Here is a 27,980-nt window from a genome sequence, read left to right as displayed (position 1 = left end):
CTATTATCTAGGCATTTTGAAATGCTCCTCTAATTAGTGTCATTTAAAAAGTATATATTGATATGTGCCTTGAGAGAATGCATCATGCAGAAAATACTTGTAGATCGTTTAAATATATAATATACAGTCCCAAATGTTCTATTGAGCCTGGTACAGTGGAAATATTTCTCTTTTGACTTAGAATGCTTGTGAAAATTCTTACTTCATTTCTGAATATTCCCAAGAACATGGTGTTAAAGCAAAAACTTCACAGATATCATAAACACAAAATGGATAAAGAAACCACATTGCATAAAACTTCCCTTGATCACTTGTTTCCAAACCATCAACTAACCTAGAGCAGGAAATAACACCACATAATTACCCAGGCAACCAGAGTATTTTGCGTATTGCTAATAATGCCACTTCCATTTATAATAAATGGAAACCCTCTAATCACTATTTCTATTTCTCCTACCTCAACATACTCACAAGAACCCAATTTGATATCAAGTCTTCCATACAGCAGTCAGGAATTACAATTATTGTACTGAAATTTAATTTTGAATTTTATTTTTTTATATATATATTTTTTTATTTTTACAATGTTTATATTTGAGAGAGAGAGAGAAAAAATGTGTGAGCAGGGGAGTGCCAAAGAGAGATGAAAACAGAATCTGAAGCAGGCTCCAGGCTTTGAGTTGTCAGCACAGAGCCTGACCTGGAGATTGAACTCAAGAGTTGTGAGATCATGGCCTGAGCCAAAGTCAGATGCTTAACCAGCTGAGCAACCCAGGTGCCCCTTGAATTTGATTTTGTTTATTTTTTGAGACAGAGAGAGAGCATGAGTGGTGGAAGGGCAGAGGGAGGAAGAGAGAGAGAGAAGAAAGAACGAACCCTAAGCAGGGTCCATGCCCAGTGCAGAGCCAGACGCGCAGGGTTAGATCCCACAAACTGTGAGATCATGACCTGAGCCGAGATCAAGAGTCAGAAATTCAACCGACAGAGCTACCCAGGTACCCCTTGAATTTGATTTTAATCAAAATGGCTCACTCAAACTTTAAATAATTTAATACTTAACAGAAATCCTTAAAGTTTGACTCTAAGGAGTCCAGGGATTGTCTCTAGTGGTTTTGTGCACCATCTGCAATTTTATGCATATTTTTATAGATATATGTAACATATGAACTTTTTTATTGAGAGGGTTCATAATGTTAATAGCATTGGACTTTTAGGAGGCATAATAAACTACACTGTGTTCCATATTTATGTTCCAAAAGCAAGTGAGAGACACACTTGGGAATTAGGTAGGTGGATATTCCCAACTAATTACTGATAAAGTTGGGGAAGGTGGAGATTAGGAGCTGCAGGAGGTTCAGGGGACTAAACTTGAGGTTTTACAAATTGGAGCCCCTGAACTTGAGTCCACTTAGACAAGGAGTGGTAAGAAAAACTCCATCAAGCAATACAGAGAAAAGATAGGTAACTTACCAATATTTGTTAGGACTCTGGATGGAAAAGATTGATGATAATGATGATGATGACAATGACCATAAAAACACCACTAATAAGACCCCTCCCCTGGGTTTGAAAAAACCTCAAATAAAAATATTTAAATGGACCCAGGTCCTTCACATACCTTGGTGTCCAGAAGACATAAATGCAAATCTTCTGGAAATGTACCTTCAGTCCAGGCCCCAAATTCCTACAAATTAAGACAGTTCACAATCACAATCAAAACGTACCAAAAAAACAATGAAAGAAGCTACCATGTGTGAAAGTCAGTTGAAACAATAAAAAAACTACAGCTTTAGATTCCTCAGTGACATCAGAAATTGTAAATTTAATATATAGAATATAAAATAACTTTTTACATAGTCTTCAAAGAAAATAACCCCTCTTTGATTTCTCAGCTCCAGTATATCCAACTCTTTTGACTAATAAAATTCATGACAGGAGAGACAATGAAATTCAAGGATTGGCAAACAATAGCCATAGGCCAAATATTGGTGTGTCATTCATTTACATAAATGTAAATATGACAGATTTAAATAGTCATAACCAAAAATACATGTTGCTGAAAATCTAAAATACTATTATCTGGCTACTTACAGAAAAAAAAAGCCAAGGTTTGTACTAAACAAATACTTAAAGACATTCAAATTATAAAAATTCCAATAACAGAGATTCCCACATTTGATTCCTCCCTATGACTATATACCTATAGCAAAATTATAGTTCAAACTGTACAGTGCTGAGGAGATAAATATTTCCTAAAGTACCCTAGAAGTTCTTTGGGGTATAGCAAATATTTTATCCAGCTCTATGGTTTCTCTCATTGATTGTTATTACTTCATATTAAAAAGTGAATTATAGGGGCACCTCGGTGACTCAGTCCATTAAGCGGTCAACTTTGGCTCAGGTCACGATCTCACAGTTTGTGAGTTCAAGCCCCTTGTTGAGCTCTGTGCTGACAGCTCAGAGCCTGGAGCTTACTTCAGGTTCTGTTTCTCCCTCTCTCTCTGACCCCACTCATGCTTTGGCTTTGTCTGTCTCTCTCAAAAATAAACATAAAACTTTTTTAAGTTAATTATACTTTAAATAATTTTTAATGTAGAAAAATATGGTTTTTTTATTTACTCACATATTTATAATTTATGGCACTCATCATTCTTTTTACAAATCTGAGTATCCACCTAGGATCATTTTCTTCTGCCTCAGGAATTTTCTTTAACCTTTCTTATTCAGCTCTTCTGGCAATAAAATCTCTAACCTTCTGCTGATCTGAAAATATTTTCATTTTGCCATCATTTATTAGGGATACTTTCAGTGGACAGAGATTTATAGGTTAACAATGTGTTTTGTTTTATTCTATCTAACCAGTACTTTAAAAATGTTCTTCCACTGTTTTCTGGCTTGACTGTTTCTGATTCTTATCTTTATTCTGGATTTTGCTTTCCGTAAAGAGAGTTAAAAGTTTGGGCGGGTAGTTAAATAACTTGTGGGTCAGCTTTATCCTTTTGAGGTTTGTCTTTAAGCTTTGTTGGGACTAGTCAACTGTGTTCTTTAGGTCTATAAGTGAAGCTTCACTCTTCTAGGATCTTTATGAAACACCCTAGATATTCTTATATCTCTAACCGATCAGAACTTAAACATTTTTAAGCCTGTATAAGTTCTAGAAATTATTCAAATTACAACCCTCTAAGAGTTTTTGCTTGGCCTCATGCACTTTCACTTAGATGTGCCCAGATTGGTATTCTACAACAGATTCAAAGAGAACCTTCTCTACATTCCTCCTGAGTACTCTACACTGCACATTCTAGCCACTCAGTCTTCCTGAACTCCAATCCCTGCCTTCTTAGCTCAGCAAAACCATGGTGTTGTTTTCAGGTCCCAAAACCCCTCCTTCCCACAACCATACATATGTGGGCACTTTGAAGAGGAACATCTCGGCAGAAAGATAGGCCAGTCCTACAATCCATCTTGCTTATTTTCCTTCTTTTTTTCATCACAGTACTGTGCTACCTCTTGTCCAATGTCTGAAAACATCATTTCACATATTTTGTCTGTTTTTCTAGTTGTTTTATAGTAGAAGGGAAGTATGGTATAATTACTCATATTTGGCCAGAAATAGAAGGTACCAGGTTGTTTTAATCGTGATGATGGGCCTACATTATTCCAGCCTGTCCTAATTATTGAATCCTCCTAAAATCATTAGAGCCCTGGCATCTGGCTGCCAATAATGATCAAGCCATCACACATATTGTTGACTTTAGATTTTTTTAATTTCCAAGTATATGGGCGTTTCCCAATTTTTTAAATTCATTTCTAATTTAATTCCATTGCAGTCAGATAATTTAGTCTGTATAAATATATTTAGACTTGGGTAACATTCCCCCTTTCAATTCATGGTAGTATTTATCTTAGAATACCTGAAAAAACTCAAAAATGGTAAATAAAGGCTACAAATTCTAGCTGTGGCTCCAGCTAGCTTCCAGTAAGATGATTTGACAGACAGAATTTCATTATAAAAAGTGTTTTTAGGAAGAACCCTTAACTCACTAGGTGTCTGTTCTCTGTACAAACATTCAAGTGGCTTCTCCCAACATTGGCCACTATTCGTCATGAGACCTGAGAAAGCTAGCTAAGAGCAATATTTTCTTGCTCTGACTCTCTCTTGGGAATAGTATAATTGCATCCCTTCTTGGTACCTTTCCTATTTGCCTTTCTTTCCACCTTTCCATTTAGTACCTGTTTTCAGCCATAATCTCCCGGCCATGGAATGTTTCTCTGGTTGAAATCTAATGCTTACCCATAAAGCAAACAATAACAGCAGACATGCTAATGTCTCTCCTATGGCCCATTTCCAGGAAGATATCATAGAATTCTTCAGGTAAAAAAACACAGACTATCTTTATAGTTCACCAATGGGATTCCATTCACACTTAGCCCTAATTTGGTTTTATTGCATAAAACTATTACCTGCTCCCAAAGTACTTTAGGAATCTGCCCAGAGTTAATGAATGGGATAGCATGTCTTATGCAAGGATATCTTCCTCTCCTGGGCATGTGCAAATTTGTTCCTAGTCCCAGGAGAATAAAATCAGACAAAACAAAAGAAATCTGTGTGCACTTCCCCCTTTACCCTCTCATATTCAATGTATTTAATTGACTAAACCAGCCTTTCAAATCCCACTGATACCTATTTTAAATATGAAATCCCACTGACACATATTTTAAATATGAAATGTTTTAATTTCCCATTCCAATTTTCAGTGAGAACACAGCTCAGTGAGTCAAAGAATGTAATATGTTTGTATAATGTTATATTTTCTTGCTCTTTCTTGTACACTAACAGTAAAATGTTTCTGTTCAAAAGAAATTTGACCCACATCTTGGTGGGTCAAACTGATAGAGAATTTTCCATTCTAATTGATAAAGAATTTTCTTTTCAAAACTTTTAACTGCAGTCTCTACAGTACCTTCTCTTCCAGGATAAGCAAAGCCTGAAATATCTATACTAATCTTTACTTGTATCAATATGTATAGATATAGATAACCTCAATTCCAGTTAGCACCCATCTGTAGCCCATTGAATTACACTGGCAAGAAACCCATCCAGTCCGCTTGCCAGATGTAGAGAAAGCAAGCCTTGTCCCCAGGAAATTCTGCTTATAATCACATTGGGGTGATTTCTTTCCTGTGGCTATTGATTTCTTCAGATGCATAAGGGAATGCATTGTCATTGGGCCCAACCCTGCATACAGTGGGCACTTGTGTTTCATTTTGTGAAACCAGGTGGCTAGTTCTGGGACTCAAGGCCTCCCTTAGCCTCTTCCCTCACATTTCCTTTCCGTTTTTGTTCAATTTCCATCTTAATCAGAGACTTCCCTGACTATATGAGCAAATGTCATTACCATCTACCATACATACTGCTACCGTCCCAGCATGCTCCGGCCCCGTCACCCTGTTTTTTTCTCTAAAACGTTTTATGAATATCTAAATAATTACACATGTTTTATTTACCAAATAAGTTACCACTCCCCTTACTAGAAAATAAACATCGACCCAACAGGAACGTGCTCTTGTTTATTCACCGTTGAATCCTTAGCACCTAGATGCTAAGCATAGAGTAAATATTTGATGGTTGTATTAAAAAAAAATTAGTGCTGGGATTTTTGTAACTTAAAATCATCCTTACAGATTCGTAAATTGACAATGCGATTGGTGCTGCTGAAGCCTGTACTCTTGCTGGCCTAATGAAAGCCAAAACCTCTCCAGATACAGTTGTTCCTCACTATATGCATGCTTCAGTCCTCAAACAGCATTTCTTTTTTTTTTTTTCAGTTTATTTATTTATTCTGAGAGGAGAGGGAAGGACAGAGAGAGAAGAGGAGAGAGAGAATCCCAAGTGGGCTCTGCACTGTCAGTGCAAATCTCAGGAACTGTGATCATGACCTGATCTGAAATCAAGAGTCAGATGCTAGGGGCGTCTGGGTGGCTCAGTCCGTTAAGCATCCAGCTTCAGCTCAGGTCATGATCTCGCAGTTCATGGGTTCAAGCCCCACGTCAGGCTCTGGGCTGACAGCTAACCCAGAGCCTGGAGCCTGCCTTTGGATTCTGTGTCTCCCTCTTGCTCTGACCCTCCCCTGCTCATGGTGTCTTTCTCTCAAAAATAAATAAAACAACAAAAAAAATTAAAAAAAAAGTCAGATGCTTAACCTACTGAACCCTCCAGGCACCCTTTGAATAGCATTTTTTTACATCACATCTTTTTATGTAGTGGTAAAATATATTGGGTTTTGTTTTGTTTTGTTTTTCTGCTTTTTATACTATTCCCAAACTCTTTCAGAAAATCACGGCTGAGCTCTAATATTTTAAACTCCTTCTTAAATTGGTCCTCTTCTTACTCATACATATGTAAAGTTATTTTTGAATCTGGCCACCTTCTTTCCTTTTGATTTCTGGTCCAGATATTTAGTTTCCTAAAATAGTTCTCTAGAATTTCCCTTTGGGCAGGGTGAAAGAAATAAAGCTAGTGAGATCTAAGTCTGCTACAAACATCTATTTTCTGAAAAAACGCTGTCCATCTTCACCTTCCTCAGTGCAACATTAGTTAACTGCATGTGCCCTGGAGCCAGACCATCCGGATTCCAATTCCCACTCTACAGTTTACTAAGTGCATGCTCTTAAACAAGTTACTTAACCGTCCTGTACCTCAACTTCCACAGCTGTAAAGTAGAAACCATTATATTACATCTGTCATGTAGGATTATTTTTAAAAAATAAATGACTTTTGGGGCGCCTGGGTGGCTCAGTCGGTTGAGCCTCCGACTTCAGCTCAGGTCAGATCTCAGGTTCGTGGGTTGAGCCCCGCATCAGGCTCTGTGCTGACAGCTAGCTCAGAGCCTGGAGCCTGCTTCCAGTTCCGTGTCTCTTCTCTCCGCCCCTCCCCCTCTCATGCTCTGTCTCTCTCTGTATCAAAAATAAATAAAACATTAAAAAATTTTAAAAAATAAATGACTTCTACTTTTTTTACATTATATATATGTATATATAAAATGTAACAACACCTGGCACATAGTAGGTACTCTGTTACAGTAAGCTATTTCTAATATAATCCCATGTAGTAGAATGGGATTCTAGAAGACTAACAGTTTACCCAGGATTGAGCTCAATCTAATTTGATCTCAGGATGACCATGCTCCTATTTGCCATCACTCATCCTTCCCTTCGAACCTTGGTTCTCAAATGTGTTCCCTGGGTCAACAGCACCAGCTTTACCTAGAACTTACTAGAAATACAAGATCTTGGGCTCCACCCCAGACTTACTAATTAGAAACTCTGTGGTGGAGCGAATCAATCTTCTTTATCTAGCCTTCCATGTGATTCTGATAGAAGCTCAAATCTCAAAACCACCACCTGACTCTTTAATATGTTTGCTAGGTTCTCTCAGTGAGCAGTGGCCCTATAAATTTTTCCTCTTGAAAATTATCCATTAGGTTTGGTTTTTACACCCTTTGTGGGGTAGTTCCCAAACTTCTCATTTTGACTCTTAGGTCCCACTTCATTTATTTATTATTTTAATGTTTATTTATTTTTGAGAGAGAAAGACACAAAGCATGAGCAGGGGAAGGTCAGAGAGAGAGGGAGACACAGGATCAGAAGCAGGCTCCAGGCTCTGAGCCGTCAGCACAGAGCCCAACACGGGGCTCGAACCAATGAACTGTGAGATCATGACCTGAGCCCTAGCCGGCTGCCTAACTGACTGAGTCACCCAGGTGCCCTGCTTGGTTCCCACTTTAGAGATTTTGATTTAATTGGTCTGGATATGCCTTGGCACAGAGAGGGTTTCTTACATGCAGCAAAATTCAGAGCAATACTCTTGTTTCGGCACATGCAGTTCTGAATTTCCTTTTTTCTGGATCTTGGTATGAGAATTTTATTTCCCAGACTTCCCTGGTAATTTATATGATTTAGGTCCTTGATACAAATACAAATTCCAAGGCCCTATCCCAGTCTCAGTAAATCAGAATCTCCCAGGAAGTGGTATTTCTAAACAAGTACCCCAGGTGATTCGTCTCATTATGGAAATTTAGGAAAGAGTAATACATCAAAAATAAATATGTATGATTCTTACTACTTTTCACTGAGTGATAAGAATGCTGTCTAGATCAGTGAACTGGAAATAGAATTACATTACACCTCCTAGTTTTCATATATTTATTTTTTTACTCATTAATTATGTCATAAACCCAATAATTATTCTATTTAGGTTCCCAAAGGAAGAAATTATGTGATTTGGATTTACTTTTTAGAAGGAAAATAAAACATCAGAGTATTTTTTCATCAAGAATGAAGCCTTAATTCCTTGCTAATCTTGAAAGGATATTACCTGCTTGCTCAGAAGAATGACCAAGTTCATTATGCCATGCATAAGAACTCCCACTACTACTCTGAAAAAAAATTTTTTAATTAAAATGAACAGTTACTTTAAATTAAATAAAACATCTAGAGATTATAACTTTACTGGTTATATGATAATTAAATATCAATTAATTATTGCAAAGCTAGCATTTGTAAGGTTAAATAATTATTTGGCAAAAAAGATTACAAAATCCAAGTTAAAATACCAAGAAATTTAATGTATCAAAATTACCATAAAACTTGTGCAGTGTCTCTTTGGAATTAATGAGACAGAACTCTGTGTGGTAGTGACATTACAGGGTAACTCTATGTATTTCTAATGCAGTAAATGTGCTTTTATCAATTAAATACACAGCTCTTAGTGTTTAGCTTGTAATAGTTATCTTGCTAAGTGACAAGAAGTACATTCATTAGGTTATGTGATTTAATTTATTATCATACAATTTATTCCGCTTTATGGATGCTTAAAATAGCTGAATTCATTTCACCAGATTCAGGACTCATTCGGAGAATATAGCTTGAAACTTTAATCTTAATTGAGATCATTTGGCTCAGGCAAAATGCATCTGTAGCCGGGCCTAAAGATCATGGTTACCTAAAGAATATCAGATATTTCCACCTTGAATTATTCAACAACTATGACTGTGTCAATCTGCACAAACTTCAGATCAGGTAGGGCTCAGAAAGCGTCTATCTGTGCTAGCTCTCAAGCATTAAAGCATAATGAATAGACTATAATAATTTATCACAACGGCTTCATGCAAAATCCAAAGTATAAATGAATTACACAGATAGGATATTTTTAACCAAAGAAGAAGCAATACAGTACAGCACTTTTTAATATTGGACAGAAGGGCCCCTGGAATCATTGAAATCTGTTCTACTTACCTTCATAACCAGGTCTATCCCCAGCTTTTTCCCAAGATGCCTTGGGCCTTCCAAGACCATCTTCCCAGTAATGGCTCAATTACCATAGCCCACCTTCCATACAAATGCTCCTCTTCTGGGTCCTACTTTCCTTCAGAATGACAGCTCATCTAATTAACTAAGCACCTGTAACTAAACCCAATGTGTTTGCTAAAGCAAACGCATGCTTCTCACACTCTAATGTGTATGTGGATCACCTGGGAATCTTGTCAACATGGAAATTCTGATTCAACAAGTGAGGTGGGGCCAGTGATTTTGCAGTTCTATCGTGCTCCTGGGTGATATTCCTGCCAGTCCACAAACCACATTGAGTAGAAAGAAGCTGATGGTTTTGTTTTGTTTTGTTTCAAGTTAGAGAAGCGTCCTTTCTATCTAGTCCACAGACTGAGTGCTTCAGAAAAATCCAGATTTATAGGTTTAATTCCAGACCTACTGAATCTGAATTTTTGAGGAATAAGTCCAGAAATCTGCAATTTTAATAACCTCCACAGGTGAATCCTGTACAGCCCAAAGGCTAACTGACAGATTCATCTCCAATCCCGTTCCCAGGGCTTCCAAGTAGAAGCTAAATGTTTTAAGAGTTGCTTTTGACAGTTACTGACATAATCCAAAGGAGCAAATCAAATACTGGAAGTAGCACTAGTAAAATGGCAGATTAAGTGAGAAATAGTTTTAGAAGTGTAGGACATGTTCATCAATGAAGCCATGTCTTCATTCTAAACAATAAAACGGCCCTTTTATTTTCTTGGATGTGCACACCTTGGAGATTACATAAAACTTCTTGTGAATAGGTTCTTTTGCACTACTAGCAGTAGGGAAAGTTTGCCAAGCATGTGAGTCTGTGAGTTATCTCACTTGGCTATCTCCAGCTTGCCAATTTTCTCTTATTGACATTGCTTCCATTCGCCATTACGTGGCACCACATGGCAGGTGCTAAGTCATGGCTGGTAATTACATGCTTCAGTAGAAACTTAGATCCTGCATGCTCAGGAGAGTGTAAAAGCTGTCATGAAAATTTAAAAATAGGGACTCAAGCATGTGGCCTCTCAAAAGATCTACATGCAGCTTTCAACAGCAACATTTCAACAGAAGTGAACACGCTCCAAATTAAGCAGCTGCCTCCTAAAAATGTAAAGATTAAATGTACCCAGGTTAATGTTTTATGGAAATATCTCTCCCACCAAAAAAACCATTAATGAAATAGCTTTCTGCAAGTACAGCTGCTGAAAGTCCCGCACAAACATATAGAGATCACACAGCATTTACCCTCAATTCAGATCTGCCACCCTTCTCCACTTAGAGAAATCACTAATTATCAATTCCATTCATTCCCTCGGCTTAGAAGTTTGCAGATAGTTATATTAAACATATTAAGATATTTCTAAGAGAAAGTAATATGCTGAGTAATATTCTTTTAGACATTACTTTCAGTATTCTTCAAATGGCTCGATTTTAAGCATGATGTGTTTTGTTGCTCAAAGCAGAATCTGCAAGTAAGTCAAGATTTCACAAATCCTATACAGAGGTATGCAATTTAAAACTTTGACATTTTCAGAAATGTGTAAGGATTCAAGTCAAATTTAGTTTAGTTTAAATCACTCTGCCTAACCCTAGGGAAAATCAAATGGAGAATTCTTTGACATCAGGGAAGAGAAATAGTTACTGCTACATCTACATGAAGACATATATAGCAAAAATGAAGAAAGGTTAAGAGAGAAAAATGAAGCTAACTAAAATAAACTCCTGTAAATTAAAAAGTTGAGCACTAAATTTTCTTACTATACTTGATCCTAACTAAATAACTCTTTACTTCTACTCCATATTTCAACACTCTACTTCATTTTATAAATGGAATGCTTTCTTTTAATATATGTCAACAAATAAAAATTCAGTTCTTTTTCCACAAAAACAAAAATAGTAAATATAGTTATAAGATGCCAAATTAGGCTCTGTGGGGGATGAAATTATAAAAAGAAAAATGTACTCTCAGGATGATTGTGATCTAGTGCCTGAGGTGTGCAGAGAGAGTGGTTAATAAAATAACTCTACAAATATCTATATTAGTAATCAGGATGTAAGTGATGTTAGAGGATAGAGAACATTAATTGGTTCAAAGGACTGATGTCATCAGGTTGGGAAATCAAGAATTGCTTTGTGGAAATCAAGGATTGCTTTGTGGAGTAGATGCTTTTTCATAAGACAGTTGTGTAAGATTTTAGAAAGACTAACAAGAAAATTGAGAAGAATTACCAGACACTACAACAAAAATACGAAGATTGCAACACATAGAATACGTTTTAGGTTGAACTATGCGGGTGTGGTTTCCTGTTGGGTTTATATAAGAAAGAAAGGGAGCGCTAGCTAATGAAATCGTAGGGTGCCATGTCACACGGGGCACTGGGCTACCAAGCTTGAGGAACTTTTTCCTGACTCAACAATGGAAAATACTTGCATTACAGTAAATAAATGGCATAACTAGTCTTTCTATATGATGGATTGGAGTGTGGAAAAGAGTAATTAGGAAGCTACTATGAAAGAGCCATATTGAGGAGACAGAGGAAGAGAAAGCCAAGGAGGAACCAGATCAGAAGATATTGAGGAGATGGAAAGTATTAAACTTGGTAATGGGTTGGATGTAAGTTTAGTTACAGAGATAAGCAGGAGGTATAGGAGAGGAAAGCCAAAACCAGGTTAGGGTTTCAAGTTTAGATAACTAAGAGATTATTTCCAAAATATTTTTTCCCAAAAACATATATATGAGTGACAAGTAAAAAGTAGGGGTGCCTGGGTGGCTTAGTTGGTTGAGCATCTGACTTCGGCTCAGGTCATGATCTCATGGTTTGTGGGTTCAAGCCGTACATCAGGCTCTGTGCTGACAGCTCAGATTCTGTGTCTTTCTCTCTCTGCCCCTCCCCTGTTCATGCTCTGTCTCTCAAAAATAAATAAAATGTGAAAAAAAAAATTTAGAAAATTAAAAAGTACAAGTAGAAGTTTTGCTATTTTAATTCATATTTTTAAAGGTCTGCCTCAGATTGTTATTTGTTTTACTTTAACAATCTAGGGACACCTGGCTGGCTCAGCTGGAAGAGCATGAAACTCTTAACCTTGGGATTATGAGTTGGAGCCCACGTTGGGTGTGAGACTGCACAAACAAACAAATAAGCTTCAAAAAAATCTAGGTAATTATTTCAAATATCTCATGTCAATCTACTAGCATATATGTAGTCTTTTTAAGATAATATGGATGGATTACATTATGAAGCACATAAATAAACTGAAAAACAAGCAATTAATAACAGAAGTTATTTCTGTATTTGTTGTTATATTAAAATCATTGGTTTATATTTTTAAATCAAAAATATTACAACAAAATAAAGAAATGCACGGGGTGCCTAGATGGCTCAGTTGGTTAAGTGAATGCCTTTGGCTTCATGATCTTGATCTTGTGGTTCATGGGTTTGAGCCCTGCTTCTAGCTCTGTGCTCACAGCTCAGAGCCTGGAGCCTGCTACCTGGAGCCTGCTTCAGATTCTGGATCTCATCTCTCTCTCTCTGCCCCTCCCCCGCTCACACTCTGATTGTCTCTCTTTCTTTCAAAAACAAACATTAACAAAAATTAAAAATAAATAAATAAATAAAACTAAAGAAATGTGCATGCTATTGGATTTACTTCACTAACTTTGCTTCATTAATTTACCTTTTTTAAGTATAGTTGACATTGTTTCATTAATTTCAGGTATACAACATATTGATTCACACGTTTTTACATTATACTATGTTCAATACAAATGTAGCTACCATGTGTTGCTATATATCACTATTACAATATCATTGACTATATTCCTTATGCTGTGTCTTTTATTCCCCAGACTTATTCACTCCATAACTGGAGGCTTGTATTTCTCACCACCTTTCACCCATTTTGCCCAACCCCCCACCCCTGTTCTCTGGCAACCATCAGTTTGTTCTCTGTATTTATAGGTCTGACACTAACTGTTGACCCCTTTGAAGCAGTACACAAGAGATAGTGCTGAAGGCACTATGTCTCCCCACTCCCTAAGAGGTATATTCAAAAGCACACCTGCTTCTGGACTTTCTCAGCACAGGCAGGGAAGAACCGCCTGTTGGGGACTCTGCTCTTTGGATTCGAGATCTCTTTATGAAATGAGTGACCAATCGGGTGAGAATTAGGTATCTGTTCATAACAGAACCTGATTCTACTTAGTACCAGCCCTCAAAACATGGATAGGACAAATTAATTCCCAATTACTTTATTTCTCCTGCATTGTACGAAATTAACCTATAATAAAATTTAAGTGGAAAAACTGAGAAATGATCATACAAATCTATCTTTTCTTGAACATAATGTGTCCTAAAATTTGTAACACCTACCAAATAACAACAACAACAACAACAACAACAAAACTAATAGTATCTCCCACAGCAAATAAGTGAGATAATTAGATTCTAGAACTATCCAAACACAGTGAAATGCAAACAGTATCATTATAAATCTACAGTGTCTTCCAGGGTGTGGAAAAAGGATAAGGGCGGAAAGATAAGGACCTGCCGTTACATAAATTTGCCACAGCCGATCCAGGAAAATCATGCAGGACAGATACAGGAAAGCAGCAGAGCAGTAGCTTCTTCCACTAGTTATTAAATCCCCATGTTGTTACAGTCATTATGGTGGATAATTTAAATACATTATCAGAGACCCTCACAATGACCTTGCAAGGTAAGTATTTGTCTCAAGGTTTAAAGTTTACAACAGGGAGAGACAGAGTAGGAAGGTTATCCAGCGACACCGCAGGAGCAAGGGGCTGTAATGTGTCCCCAAGCTTAGCTGACTTCAAGGCCAGCATTATTTCTCATATATCACATTGCCTCGGGTAGGGAGGGGTGCTAGTGAGGAGCCTGACGCCATATGTCTCCAGAGCACTGGAGTAGCACCTGCTGAAATAACTTCAGACTTTTCTAGTTGTTCTGTGACCTCGTTTTTTTGAAAAGTGCCACAAAACAAATTTAATATGCCCTATTGCCCTGCATATGATGAGATTATGTCCTATAAACTGGTTTATTTTCATAATAATATTTTTTAGTAAGACAGATTTCTTAAAAATAAATATTTTATCCATAAAACATTTTTACAACAGAGATTTTATAGCTGATAAAATTCTTGGATTTGGTCATTTCTTTTTTTTTCTGTGTTTTTAAGACTCCAGTTAAATAGTGTTCTAAATAAATAAGGTACAATACCTTAGTTTCCCAGGCTTCTTCATATGGTGTAGCTTGTCCAATCTGTACCATTTTTATTCTTAAAAAATGTTATTTGACAGGAAAAGAGAGACATATCAGTAACGTACATTAGAGTTTTGGGAACTATTCTATAGCTTTTATGTTATTATATAGTGATATAATTGCTGTTTCCTCCAGTGTTTCTCTCCTTCCCCCTTGAGAAGCCAACATAATAGACCTCTGCCTGCATGTCCAGAGCCAGAAACTCATTATGACTGCAGCCCTGCAAGGCAGTGCTGGGAACCAAACTGTGAAATTGCAATTCCTCGAGTGGAGTATGGGAAGCCCTGTGTACTGCTAGCTTTCTAATGGATTGAACCACACAATCACAGCAAACAGAAAACCCTGAAGGGTGATATCGTGTGCGTGTTTATTTTAGCGGTGTTCTCTAAAGAGGAAACTAATCAGACAGGGAAACTTATTAAAACAAATGTTTCCTTGACTAAGAGATGCCCACCCTAACATTTGCTTTCCGTTGATGTTTGACACGCATTTTGCCTATCCTTTAAAATTTTTATTTTTCCAAAGAATTTATTTTGACTGAGAATTTGAGGAAAGAAAACCTGGTGGAATTTGTTAGCTGAAATTTGCAAAATTTTATAATAAAATCAGATCTTTGGTTGTTCTTCCTCATGGGTAGACTTGGGAATCAAATGGCCAAAATAATCAGCCCTCCCATCTACTTAATTTTCCTGCAAAAATTATAATGGAAAACTAGAAAAATAGTTTAAAGCAATATAGCACTATTCCTTCCATTGAGCCTACATATTTACTAGCGGAACTGTGGACCTCAGGAACTGTTTGATGTAAGACGCAAGCTCAGTGCTACTGAATAGAACTTCAACGCGCAATTTCAAAGAAATGTATTTAAAGCTATGATTGTCTAAAGTAAACAAATTCATATAAAGTGGCCCCCGCCTACTGTTTTATATTTGTTCTTATAACAAAGAGGGCAAACTTCCATGTAACAGAACTCTAAACTGAGCAGGAGGTCTGTAATTTTAAGTCAGATGATGGTATTTTAATTTGATGTAGGCCATGAAATGTTAAATAGATCAGCATAACTCAAAGGAATAAACATTAGATGTTCATAGGCATTTAAGTGTGAAGAGTGACCAAAAGGGAGCTGCACGTACATATGAATCATTTCAGTAATTCTTTCCCAGTTCTCTTCCCCTTCTCTCTGCCATGCATCTCTCCAAGTCAGATCCTCTCTGAATATCCCTCCTCTCATCTCTTACTCTTTGATCTTTTAGGCTCCAGAACAGGGATTGAAAAGTTACAAGTGTTTGCCAGATCAATATGCCAACATAAGGAAGCTAAAATTTTGCGGGGGACCAGCCCACGCACCAGAGTCTAAGGGTCCCTGAGTAGGGGGTTGGTGTCGGCAAAATATCTCCAAGAAAGAACACAGACAATATGAATGGTGGAAGAGACCACACTTTACTGTGAAATTTGGTGTCTTATATACCATAGGTGATTACATCTTTCTTTTAATGATTACATTGTTTATAACTTCTTAGGAATCACATGTTTTAGAAAAGATCATTGTATTCATGGAAGAGAGAACAGAAAATTAAAGACAGGAATGAGGTACAATACAGAAGATCAAAAACATAATTTATCACTAAAAATATTTCAGCAGGGGTCTTATTTTGCGTATATAGTGTAATATTAACTGAAGCTTATGTCAAGGCTATTTTTCTTTAAAGGTGAACAATGAATGACTTATGGGTAAAGTGCCTCTGACCAGGGAGGGAGTTTCAGTCAGAAAGCCTGCCCATTTACTGAAACCACAATTACCAAGTGGCATGGATAATAGGAGAACTAACTCTAGTCTCTGATCCATTTAGGTCAAGCAGTCAAGCGCACACATTTTCAAGTAGGGGGAAGCAGGGTCCCAAAGGCCACACAGCACTGTACCCCCGTCTCCCAGGACCTATGTTCTTTTTGTCCTGATCCTCAAATGGGGGGAGTGCCAACTGCCATCCAGGGTAGCACCTTCCTAGACAAAGGTAGGGACTTTGCGATTACATACCCCCCCCCCCCCCCCCCCCCCCCCCCCCCCCCCCCCCCCCCCCCCCCCCCCCCCCCCCCGCCCCGGAGGCTTTGCCGTCACGGTGGAATCACCTCCGCAGGCTTTTTGGCTGGATGGGCCCCAACAAAATTTGTTTGAGAAGTAAATCTGGAGCGAAACGGTATTTCTTATATATCACCTCGCCAAAAAGTGGCTGGTGAGAGTCACTCAGGTAACCTAAAACCTAGCCTCAGAATACTGGATGCGTATTTGAGCTTGAGAGTCCCACCAACACCAGCGAGCAGAAATATTCTCAGCATGTTCTATGCAGGTAACGCGTTGGCGTTCTGGGTGGTGGAGGGGGCAACTCCCCTGTACTCATTTCCAGCTCTCAAACTTTGGCCTCTGTGTCCAAATCCAGTAATATGAGTAGGATTTTATTCTCCTTAATGATACTCCACTAAAAAACAAACAGCCTTGGGCAACCTTGGTGGCTTCGTTGGTTAAGTGTTCGACTTTGGCTCAGGTCATGATTTCACAGGTTCATGCGTTCGAGCCCCACATTGGGCTCTCCACCGCAGCACAGAGCCTGATCGGATCCTCTGTCCCCCTTCCCCTATGCCCCTTCCCCTCTCTGACTTTCAAACTAAACAAATAAATAAATATCCTTAAAAAATGGACATTATTTAAAAGGATATTACAGGTAAGCCAAGAGATAACACTATTAATTCTTGAAAAACATATTTTAAAACATCATTAAATCAGTGATTTTGCAAAAACAGAAACAGACTAATAATTCAGGTTATACTTATATATATATATGCATGCACATATATATTTATGTGTTGTGTTACATCATAAGTGTAAAGGGAGAAGCTATTTTAAAATAATGTGTGATAAAAAATAAATTAAAAATGTGTGATAACTGCTGTAAAGCTAGGTAAAAGATTCAAAGACTATATTATATATACATTTGTATATATTTATATATATACATGTTTGTAATGATAATAAAAATGATTTTATAAGAAGTGAAACAGATCCATACAAATATTTGCAGTAAATTTTATATATTAAAAAACAATATCTGCACTATATAAAAGGCTTATGTAAATCGGCATGAAAACTAACACTAAAATGTAAAACAGAATATGAACAACTTGAATCAAAGTCAGTAAAGTGAAAAATCTACATAAAAATCTTCAGTTCTGCTAGTTACCAAAGAACACAATGAAATAAGAGTAATATGACTTTTTAAACCAATAAAGTGAGTGACTTGGTAATTACATAGGTGTTCTCATACATAACTTACAAAAGATAACCAACTGGCAGATTCCTTGTGGAAAAATGATTTTTCCAACATACATAAAAAAATTGTAACCTTTAATCCAATTATCTGTTGAGGAGAAGATAAAGGAGATAGGGGAAATAGTAAGGAAAAAAATGAGGAAAAGTTAAGATGCATGAAAATATTCATTATAACAAATATAAAGCCATTAAAATTATGAGGATTTGATAACAACATAAAAAATGCTTATTTATAACACTAAATGAAAAAGAAATAACTGCATCTATCTACTAAATATAAAAAACATGCCTAGATAAAAACTATGTGGGACAAAAAATATTTAAGAGTTTGACTGGTCAATCTTTTACTGTAAGCCATTTCAGTGCATTGTGGCTTAATCCAATCAATAACTACAATTGTATTTATCTAGCAAAAATAATTTATTCAAAGCAAAATTCCTCAAGGACTAACAAAAACCCTAGCATTCCCTCACTTTCCCTCCTCTCATTTTCCATAAAACACTCGGCTAGGCACAAGGCCACCCGAATCAAGGCAGCACGTGTGGCAGTCTCCTTTGCAGCCAGCTGTGGGGATGCACCTGAGTCCTGGCTGGTGGGCTGTGCATCAGAGCGCTAGGTGGCAGCTCCCTCAATGCTACCTGAACAGCAGCTATCTGTCCCATGGCCTTGCCCCACTTCTCTGCTCCTTCATCCTGCCATGTGGGTTCGGGAAGCCAACTTGCACAAGAGCCCCCAGGGTAGATTCTTCAAGTCCATGTAGAGCAGAGTCATGCTCCCAGCCCTGGTGTGCCCGCCTCTGGCCTTTCTCTACATGAAGTAACTTGAGCAAGAAACTATCTTGCATACACGCCATTAGCTGTCACTTTTCTGTTACTTATAGCAGAATCTCAAACTACTAAATACAAAGAAATTACGCCCAAAGCCAGCTAGTTGTAATATTTAAGCCATAATCACTTGAAAACAATGAAGAGTCAAGTTGGGACAACATGAGGGTAATTGGACACTAAGAAGATTGGCAAAGTTGATCTTGGGGCATTCAAGTTAGTCAATAGGATCCCGATCCTCCATTCTTACTGGGGGTGATATCACCGTAAGGCAATGAAACGCGGTTCTTTGGGGACAAAACAATGTCAGCTATACAATGGTCTGTGGCTCTCCAGCACTCCACAGGACGGAACGGGACACACAGTGTCTCTATGGCATGACATTTCAGGGTGGTGGGGGCTAGCGTTCTGGAGCAAAGAGCCTAATGGAGGCTGGGAAGGAAGGGGGTGACAATCATGAAAAAAGAAGGACAAAAAGACTGAGGAACTTTGCTGACTGTGACGTCCTCTCCTGCCTAATCTATCAAGCAAATCCTACTTATTCTTTTAGATTCCATAGCTTCCTCAGTTAACAACTTGCCACATTGTTTTAGTAATGGTAAGTTATATTTCCATCTCCCCACTAGATTTTAAGAAGGTTTTAAAAATATTATGATGTTCAATTTTGCATCTATAACACATTGCATGGCACGTAATAACAGGACAAAAAATGTAAATGGCCGAAGGAGCACCCCGGGGGCATTTTTCCTGCACGTCTAATGCTCCATCATTTCTCACTTGACAAGAGACACAATTCTCCCTCTGCCCGAGTGGCGACAAATTAAGACATCCACTAAGAATGCACGGCATTTCTCAAACAATATGTCGAATAACTTGGTAAAAGAATCCAGTAAGGCCACAGGAACACTCCATTTCTACTTATATTTACCAATTTAGGTTTTCCTGTTAAAAAAAAAAAGCTTTAATCTTCTTTATATTCATTACTACTTAACATTTTCTTTTTTAATCTCAAACATCAAGTTGATTTGAAATCTGCTGTTATTTTAACAATAGGGCAGAGTTTGATATTTGGAATTTATACAAACACTTCTGAAAAGGCCACCACTAAATGGAACCTAAGGTTTTTAGTTTACAGGAAATATCACAAACATTAATTATGAACTCAAGCCTTTTTACCAGTGGTTTGTTCTACCAGTGTGGCTCAACCATGCAGAATAATTCCACCTATAAAGAGTTACTGAACACCTACTTCACGTGTGCAGTAAGATGTGTTGTGCAAGTCCCACAGGGGATTTAAAGCAAAATAACGCATTGTCCATCTTCAAAAGTCTTACATTTCTTTTTGAGAAACTATCATGTGAGGTAATGTAGTCGAAAGTGTTGTGCACAACGCATATACAGATGTTTGCGAATTCGAAAGGAAAACACAAAATTCACACAAATAAGATCCCATGGATAGGTTGGCTTTTGGGCTGAGCTTTGCAGTTGAAATAGGATTAGGATAGAGGCAGATGGGGAGACAGGTACTGCAGACAGTATCAGACTGCACAGAAGAACGCACACAAAAAAGCACAAAATGCTTTTCAAGAAGAGGGCATGAACCACATTAGATTTGTATGTGCATTAAATTTGAGAAACAAATTCAGGCACCCATAGCTCAGTGAAAGAAAAGAACAAATAGCAAAATAGCTTGAAGCCTTTTCCTAAAGACATTATTATGCTTTGACAAAAACTGCCATTAGCCAGTGGGGACTACGGGCAGTCTTGGAGCATGTGAACTGGAGCTGTGCTTAGGCAAATTAATTACATATGTTGGGAGAGTAGTGTACAAAGACCTCCAGAAGTAGGGAGACAACAGTTCATTCTTGCAATGGCCTGGAAAGAGTTCATAAAAGAGAGGCGTTAGTACTGTAGGAAAGAAATGCAAAAATGAGGATGGATGAGAAAACTTTGCAGAAGTCAAATTTGCAATTCTTGACAACTTCTTGAAATTCTAGGATAAAGGAATAATATATGGCAAGAAAAAAATTATTCATAGGCATTGAGCCTGAGTAACTAGGAGAAAGATAAACAGAAAAAGGAAAATAGAAGGGAAAGTTGGTTTAGGATGTAAGGAGATAATGAGTTTTCCGATTCAGGCATATTAAACCAGCCAACGCCAAAATGAGCCCCTTTACCAGGCAGTTAGAAAGTCTCTGGGAGTTTAGGGGGAAAACTAACAAAAGTGCTATAAATTATGTAAGCAGAGGTTATGGTTGAAGTGGTGGAAATATTTGAAAATACAAAGAGTATGGGATAGAAAGTAAAACAACCAAGGGAAGAAACTTGCAGATTGCTAATTTTACGAGACAGAAGAAAAGAGTCAGAGCAGAAGTTCCCACGGGATATGTGGGGAACAGACCAGAATATGCCTCTGAGGCAAGGCCAGTGTCTTTCCAAGAAAGAATCAGCAGCAAGGCAAGGTTACCAAGGGATCAGGAGAGAGTTACTTTATTACAACTGAAATCAATGTTGGTCATCAAACACTCAACACCACTTTAATCAAAGCTGTCTTATAAACTGGTATCATCTGTTTTTCCCAGTATTTTTTAAGTACCACAAAATATTGGTACTGCAAAGCAAACCTGAATGTATCCTGTACGAATATCAATATGACAATATTAACATGCTTCAATTTATTTGGCATTGTATCTGGGAAGAAAATATCTGTTCTACAAATAGTAATGGGTATTTTCTGCTTTAGGGGAACCCATATTGGTAACTCGGTCTTTTTAAAGTCATTAACAAACCGGGGAGGGTTTTATTCATCGTTGTTACATGAGTAACAATGTAAATTGACCCACATGCTGAACAGAGTTACAAAAAAAGATCGGCTGTGAACTCGCTTTGTGAACATGGAAAAGCCATAACTTCTCTGCTTTCACTTCTTTTTTTTCTGTTATGTACCGCGGGGACTGAAGAAACCTCTGAGGCATCCTATTGACTTGATATATATTCAGCACATGCCTGAAATATCTTTTGACTAGTTAACTTGCTTAAGAAAAGGTGCCACTTCAGATAGCTGTGAAACTAGGTGATTAACTAGTTGTTACTTAACCTTCTAATTTCTGTATAAGTCTAATTACATGAAACAGAAGTTGGGGTTCTGATTTTTCACTTTGCTTTTCTGTTTGGAGTGTCATTGTAACCACTGTACTGTAAATGATGGAAAATAATTGCATATGTTAAAAATAAATAAATAAATAAATAAATAAATAAAAATAGCTTTAAAAAAAAGAAAAGAAAAGGTGGCTCTGATTGATTAAGGGAGTGAAAGCAGCAAGATGAAGAATATGACAAACTATAGATCTCACATACATAGCAAAATGTGTGTATCAAGTTCAAATCCCGTACTGGAGAGAGTCTGGATATATGAAAAGAGACAGGAAATACAACCACGGAGCCTCAGGCATGTTCCTTTGCCCCAGGGAGTGGCAGATTGGAATAACAACAATGTTTTTGAGAACAATGTTTTAAGAAAAATGTTAGGCAAAAACTGAACTCTTTTACTGGGAAATAGTCTACAAATATTAACATGAGATTCTCAGAACTCTGCCACTGTTAAAAACTAACACTTAATTCCTTCTAAAAATAGATGCACCCAGCTAGGTCATTCAGGGAGATTCTCTCATTCCAAACAGGCCAGATTAATTCACTGTGCTTGGCAGTCACTCTTGATTTTGGCTCAGGTCATGATCTCATGGTTGGTGAGATGGAGCCCCACGACAAGCCCCTCCCGGGGCTGCACCCTGACAAGGTAGAGCCACGTGGGATTCCCTCTCTCTCTTTCTCTCTCTTTCTCTCTCTAGTTGAGCCCCGTCTCTCGCTGTGCCCTGACAGAGCGGAGCCAGCTTGGGACTCTCTCCATCTCTCTCTGCTCTTCCCTCCACTCTTGCTCTCTCTGTCTCTCTTTCTTTCTATAAATAAATAAACATTAAACAGAAAAAAGGAGTTATTTGAATCTCTGCCAGAAAAATGGATGTCTGTCCAATCCCAGCACTACCACAAGCCATAGAAAAACCTCAGAATCAGGGCCTGCATTTTAGAAATCTCTCATCCCAGAGCAGGTTACAAAACTCACTTTGAGCATACGTCAAAGGTGGAATTTACCATCTATTCTCAATATGTTCTGTAACATACAGAAAAAATGTTAAGCCAAAGCTGGCTTTTTCCTTAGCTTCTTAATTCTTAATAGCAGAAGCACATAAAAATGACTAATTGGACTAGTTCATCAGAATAAATAATAAATGAATGCATTGCTGGTTAACCTCATTGCAAAAGCAATGTTAAACACAGCACTCGTTCCATTTATAGAAAAATTTGAAATAGGTGATTGGCCTTAGTGACCTTTCGACCATTTGGTCAGCCAGTGGTACAGTTCATATAAGAAAGCAACAGAAATGCCTTATTCTTTTCTCTTTATGTACCATTTCTGAAGATTTTATTCCTTCCATCTCTAAAAAAGTGACTAATTAATTTTTATATTATCATAAACCTGTTAGGTAGAAGCTAGATGTAAGCAATGGAAGGAAGAGCCCCTGGCAGAGTCCCACATCCTGAAAGGGGACTGATGGAGACTTGAGCTGGAAGTAAGGGCGGTGATAAAAACAAACAAGCAAACAAACAAACAAACAAAAACCCTACAGGTTATAAGCCCAGGAGCTCAGCATCCTGACCTTGGGGCTTCCAAAACCTTGGACCTGAATGATCAAGAACCACAGGTGTAGAACATTCTACCCCTGCCCCAAGGTAACCCCTACACTCATTATAATACATTTGTGTCGCAGGAATAGCCCAAAATCTAGAGAAAGGCTACAAGGAGGGTAGGTATGAATCTTATAGGCTCAAAAATTCCCCCTCTCGCTGAAGAGGGAGGGGGAAAGGGGAAGGGGGCGTGATGGTCATGGAGAGGGGCACTTATGGGGAAGAGCACTGGGTGTTATATGCAAACCAACTTGGCAATAAACTATTTTTTTAAAAATTCCCTCTCTCAACCTGGGGGAGGAATTTCTCCAAGGACTGGAAGCAGCCTCCATTAGAGACCACCCCAATGCACACCACCACTCCTGACCCAGCCCAGAGAGACCCACTAACATCCAATCCCAAAACAACCTACGGCCAGTTTCACCTCATGGAACCTGTTCTCTCTCCCACTTTGAGAATGTATTTCTCTTTAATAGACCACTTTGTGCTTGCTACTTTCCTCTGGCTGTCTTTATTCTGAGCATGGATTCCCCCGTAAATCTCTCATGGGGAATCCAAGGATCGAGATCTCCATTCACATAACAGTCCCTAACAAACCTATGTTTTTAAACATATAAACTTCAGTCATGTATTGCTTATGCTTCTTGAAGCTTAAATTGTCCCATAAAGTTGACCCTTGAAAAATGTGGCAGCAAGGGGTACTGACCCACTGCAAAGTCATCAGAAAGCTGCATATAAATTGTGACTCCTCCGAAACGTAACTGCTAATAGACTATTGTTGTTGACAAAAAGCCTCCCTGATAATACAGTCGATAATACACACTTTGTATGTTATATATTATATTCTTACAGTAAAGTAAGCTAAAGAAAACAATGTTACTGAGAAAATCATAAGGAGGGTGCCTGGGTGGCTCAGTTGGTTAAGCGTCGGACTTTGGCTCAGGTCACGATCTCAGTGCTGGTGAGTTTGAGCCCCGCATCCGGCTCTGTACTGACAGCTCAGAGTCTGCAGCTGGCTTCAGGTTCAGTCTCCATTTCTCTGCCCCTCCCCTGCTCACACTCTGACTCTCTCTCTCTAAAATATAAAATAAAAAAGATTTTTTAAAAAGGAAAATCAAAAGAAATAGAAAAAGGCATTTATAGTACTATACTGTAAAACAATCCAGGCATAAGTGGACCATTTAAACCTGTATTGTTCAAAGGTCAACTGTATTAGCCATTGGGGAACTCTTTAGGTTAATGCTTAATTCCTTTTGACATGATCCCAAAAAGTCTCTGATAGCTCCTTTGCTAGCCAGTGCAAGAGATTTTCCAAACTCATCTTGTACATTTCTTTCTTTCTCTTAAAAGTTATAAGGTATTTTTTTTAATTTTTTAATTTATTTGGGGGGGGTTGGGGTGCATGCACACACAAGGGCAAGCGGCAGAGTAAAGACAGAAAATCCCAAGCGCAGAGCCCTCTATGAGGCTTGATCTCACGAACCGTGAGGTCATGACCTGCACCAAAATCAAGACCTGGACACTTAAGCGACTAAGCCATCCAGAAGCCCTAAATATTATAAGACATTTTAAAACATAATTTGGGCACCAGCAAAATGCATTGCTGCTGGTGATATTGCTTTTGTTCCCAGGACTTTTCAGTGGAGCTTATGTCACAGACACACAGACACACACACACACACACACACACACACACACACACACACACTATGTCTTCAATCTTATTTTGAAATAGCATGTGATAAATGTGATCTGTTTTACAGTCCTATTATTCCAGCATGCTTTCAGCCTTATTCTCTTTGTCTCTTGATAATTTTTAACAGGAATTAGCCACACTTTTCTGTTGTTCGTTTTTATGTGAAGTTATTTTCCGGAACTTTTAGGAGGGACCTCGGTTTAGATGGCATTTTCTAACTTCCCAGAGCTCCTTCTTGCAGCATTTGCATGCAGTGTTAACAACAACAAAAAAAAATAAATGGTGGCTTGCTTTCTGAGCTCTTCTAGTTCTGTTTCCCTTTCCCACTTTTACTTGGACATCCTTTCCTCTTTCTTGTTAATGTCCCTATTCTAACCAGTACTGATTCCACCGCTGGCAGCTTCTCCCTCCTACGGGACCCTTTCAAAGTCTGGTGAATCAGCATCAAGAGTTCATGGGGAATAGCCAGCTCCGGCGCCTTAAACTTTCCAAGTGTCGGCTCTTTTGTGCGGTCCCAGGCTTAGGTCTTTGGGCCACTCTGTTGCTGCCGTATAGCTTCTTCCAGTGAAGGTGGTGTTGACCGCTGCAGTTTTTGTGCTGTCGATTTGTTTCAGCTTCTTCTATCTGGAGGTTCTAAGGAATAGCTTGTGACCCAGTTTTGTTAGAAACATTGATTATGAGTTATTTTAATTTCCTTTCCAATTGTTACCACATTCCCAGAATGTCCCAGCACATGCTACTTTTAGAAACAGATACAGGCACACCTCTGGCTACAGACTTAGAGATGCAAACAGAGTTGCAAGCAGAGGTACCAGTACAGATTAGACACAGACGTAAGTGTACATAAATGCGCATAGATTAAAATGACTAAAGGAGAAGCATGGAATATATGTTATCAGGGTGATGGGATTATGGGTGAATTTTTTTTTTTTTTGTCATCACCTAGTACAAACAAAAACCAATGGTAGTACTTGCAAGTGTATGAAAATTACCACCATCTTCTCAGGGCTGTTTGGCAATGGCCCCTGTTCAGCATCCCATTAGTGTCTAAACCCCATGCACAGCAAATTCAATTATCTCCTTCAGTTCAACTAGTTGTACTTTTATCTTCTCTACACTAGAGACAACGGTTCACTGTTCATTCTTCTCACCCCTTGGTTTTGGGCAAGGGCTCCATGTTTGAGTGGTCCAGTCTCCTGGATACACGTTAAAATCTAACTTCTGCTATTTCATTACAAACCTGTTTTGTCTGAATAATGTCTACGCTTTTGCTTTTCAAACATTCTTTATCTTTCATGCTAATACCTAATATAAAATTACAAAAGCCTACTCATGAACTATGAAGTCAAAAATTTGACTCTTTTTCAGAGGGTTTTTTTTTTTATTCTTTTTTGTCCGGTCCCTTCACCCCAGCCCTCGGGGCGGTAAATCCTTGCGGGTTCCTTCCTCAGGGAGGGGGAGAGAAATAGGGCAGGAAAGGGAGCACAGAGAGTGAGGCAAGACAAGCGATTTCTGATCAAGCCCCCCTTTATTAAGAAAATAATTCACTCTTATATAGGGTTTGGGGCGGGGCACTGACCCAGGTTGGTTGGCAGGTAACAGAGTCAAATGATTATTAGAGAAAGGAGAAACCAAAACTGAAACTCCAGACACAGCATCAAAAGAAGCGCCCAGACTTGCCTCTGCAATGCTGGGGAGGGCAAGCTTAGCACTGCATAAACCAGAATGCGGTTTGATCTTTTGTTCATTTTGGCTTTTCTCGTCTGGCCCAGTATGACTGTCTCTGAATCCTGGACCAGGAAATGCACTCTCCTAGCCTCCAGATGTAAGTCTTGTTTTTTGGTTGCTCCCCGGAGAGCAATATACCAACACTTTTTTACCCCAGGGCAACAGACCTTACACTCACGTCTCACTTAATCCTGAAGACCACAGAGTAAAAAGACCATGACCAAGAAGGAAAATGAAGTGGGTGGTATTTCAAAATGTTACCCATTTTCATTTCTCTATAAAAATGATTGTCTCAGGCGCCTGGGTGGCTCAGTCAGTTAAGGGTCCGACCTCTGCTCAGGTCATGATCTCATGGTTCGTGGGTTCAAGCCCCATGTTGGGCTCTGTGCTGATAGTTAACTCAGAGCCTGGAGCCTGCTTCAGATTCTGCGCCTCCCTCTCTCTCTGTCTCTCCCCTGCTCACGCTTTGTCTCTCTGTCTCAAAAATAAATAAAACATTAAAAAAATTTTTTTAAGTGATTGTCTCTGGATAATGACAGTACCCTTGTTTACATTTGTGGCAACGTCGACTATTTTTCGTGGGCATTAGCTCACCATTTGGATAAGATCAGACTTTTTCATAATAATTCTGAGTCCTCATTATATTCTATGTATGCCTATCATCAATTAAATTTGGCCTATCACTACTGAGCAGAGAGAGAAGCAACAGACACCGGGACAATAACCCTTGCATTTAAAATCGTTAAAAGATAAAGTGTGACATATTAAAATTTAAGAGTTTATTTGAGTAAAAATTCATTGAAATCAGACAGTGCCAATCTGACGGTGGTTAGAGCGCTCCACCGACAGGAGCTAAAGACTTTTATAAAGAAGCAGTGGGAGCAAAGAAAAATTAAATTACTCAATAAAATAAAAAATTATTTGACCCCAGCTTAAGCAGCTGCCTTATTCAAGTTGCCGTAGTTGGCTGTTTGTGACTGGTTGTCCTTAAGTGTTTATTTCTAAACCTTGAGGCCTTACAGCCTGGAGCCTGC

The 27,980-nt window shown here is 38.3% G+C and overlaps 1 long non-coding RNA gene across 1 annotated transcript in view; it reads right to left on the bottom strand.

The window, feature by feature from the left end:
* LOC115292940 overlaps positions 1 to 27,980 on the bottom strand; it is an 85,924-nt gene that overhangs the window by 46,821 nt on the left and 11,123 nt on the right. Inside the window, exons 2-3 of the long non-coding RNA XR_003909248.1 lie at positions 14,592 to 14,649; positions 1,619 to 1,684 (exon numbers count right to left, since the gene is read on the bottom strand). This is a non-coding gene — a long non-coding RNA (uncharacterized LOC115292940). The remainder of the gene's footprint in view (positions 1 to 1,618; positions 1,685 to 14,591; positions 14,650 to 27,980) is intronic.

The sequence above is a fragment of the Suricata suricatta genome, chromosome 5 (assembly GCF_006229205.1).
Source record: "Suricata suricatta isolate VVHF042 chromosome 5, meerkat_22Aug2017_6uvM2_HiC, whole genome shotgun sequence".
Lineage (NCBI taxonomy): Eukaryota > Metazoa > Chordata > Mammalia > Carnivora > Herpestidae > Suricata > Suricata suricatta.
The sequence above is the reverse complement of the archived record's forward strand: the minus strand, read 5'-3'. Positions and strand labels throughout refer to the sequence as shown.